Genomic DNA, 1,983 nt, shown 5'->3' on the forward strand with positions numbered 1-1,983 from the left:
AGCCCCATCCAGAGGCCCCCGCCCTGCGGGGAGAGCTCCCTGGACGGGTACCCTCCGTTCCATGCCCCGACCCCGATGGCCCGCCGCCACGGTTCATCCCCTCCGCCTGGGTTCTTTCTCTCTGCTTCGGTCTCACCATCATCCTAGCTTTGCATGCCCTCGACGCTCTCGCCTATCTCTTTTAAATAAAATGCATCGTTTTTCCGTGGAACCCGTGCTCAACCCTAAGTCCGTCCCCGGCGGCGCCGCCCCCCCCGCCCCCCCCCCCCACCGCCCCCAACAGCCCAGAACATCGCTGTGGAACAACTCCTTCCCCGAAGGGGACCCTGAGCCCAAGCCCTCCCTGCCCATTGCTCCCCCAGTCCGGCCCCTCGCCACGCCTCAGCTGATTTCTCTCTCCCTTCCTTCCCCTGTTCTGGACGTTTCTGGGAGGGGGATCACTCTGGAGGTGCCCGGGTGTCTGCCCACCTCTTTTCAAAGGGGACTGGGTTTTGTCCTGGGCGTCTTGGACATGGAACTTGCCCCCTGCCATACCGAAAACCCCGAAGGGTTCTAGAGGAGATGGGATCACGGAGGGCCCTTGAGTGCAGAGGGGTCCAAGGTCGGGGCCGTGACCCCTGTTCCCGCCGGGACACCACAGCCTGACCCCAGATGCGACCCGGCAGCTTCCTCCCGGGGCCTGCACACACACCAGGGCGAGGCACACAGCTGGAAGACACACCCCACACGGCATACCCATCGCTCACAACCCAAGGCCAGAGAAAGCTCTCCCCGGCCTCTGGTGCCCCCCAGGCTCCAAGGCACCGGGTCCCACAACGACACAGACCGAAAGCATGCCAGGTGGATGGGGAGGGGGGTGCGGGGGGCCGGCGGCGGACAGGCCACGCGGGGAGCCAGTGTCAGCGATGCGGGAGCTCCCCGGGAAGGCCTCTGGCCAAGGAAACCCTACGGAGGCAGTGCGCGTCCCCCTCAGACCGGCCGGTGTCTGGCCTGAGGACCAGCAGCCCTGGGGAGAACGTGCCGACACGGAGGTCCAGGGCACGTCCCCCGGAGAGAAGGGGGACGGGCACCCCTGTCTGGGACCACAGCGGGCAGCACCCATCCCAGCCCGCAGGGGCACCCATCACCTAGCAGTGCTCGTCCGGGCACTCAGCCCGCCACCTCTGGCACGGTGTTTCACGCCAGAAGGGAGAGAGCAGGGTGAGGCAGTCAGGGAGCGCTCATGCCCAGGGACGTGGACGCCGTCCTCGCTCCCAGTGCTCAGGTGACAACGTCCTGGAGCTAACCGTCCCAGTCTCCTCCGGGGCACCGGATCCGGGAAGCCCCTCCTGAGAGCCCTCCTGCTCCCCCTGCTCCTGGGAACAGTCACAATTGGTGGACGAGGAGGTGGACAGGGTCCAGGATGGCAGAAGGCCATCCAGGATGGCCCAGGAGGAGGAAGGGCAGGACGGCGAGGACAGATGCACCTGCCCTGAGCCACCATCCAGGGTCTGGCCGGGGATGCCCTCGCACCTCCCTCCACCCAAGGACTCCAGAGGCATGGGCCGCACTCCTGGGCTTTCACGGCCTCCCTCCCTCATGCCTTCAGTCCCTCAGTCCTTCCTTCCCTCCCTCCTGCCCTCCCTCCCCCTCTAGGCCTTCCTCTTCTTTCCCTCCCTCCTTTCCTCCCTCTCCCCCAGCTTGACTCCCTCCATTCCTCCCTCACCCAGCAGAGGCTCTGGGGTCCCAGCAGGGAACTGAGCCCTGGGGCTTCATCCGGGAGCAGCCCCAACCACATGGTCCCTGTCCCCGGGGCACTCACGGTCACTGTGGGCGCTGACGGGGCCCGGTCCTCAGGTTGAGCAGCGGGATGGCCACTTGGAATCCGCTGCGGAACACGGGGGCCGGCTGCACAGAGGGCGGAAGAGAACGAGGCTTAGCACTGCCTCCAGAAACATCGAGTCCTCCACGTGACGCCCTGGGCGTCCTCGTGGCCCACCGGCC

This window comes from Meles meles, unplaced genomic scaffold, assembly GCF_922984935.1.
Source record: "Meles meles unplaced genomic scaffold, mMelMel3.1 paternal haplotype, whole genome shotgun sequence".
NCBI classification, from domain to species: Eukaryota; Metazoa; Chordata; class Mammalia; order Carnivora; family Mustelidae; genus Meles; species Meles meles.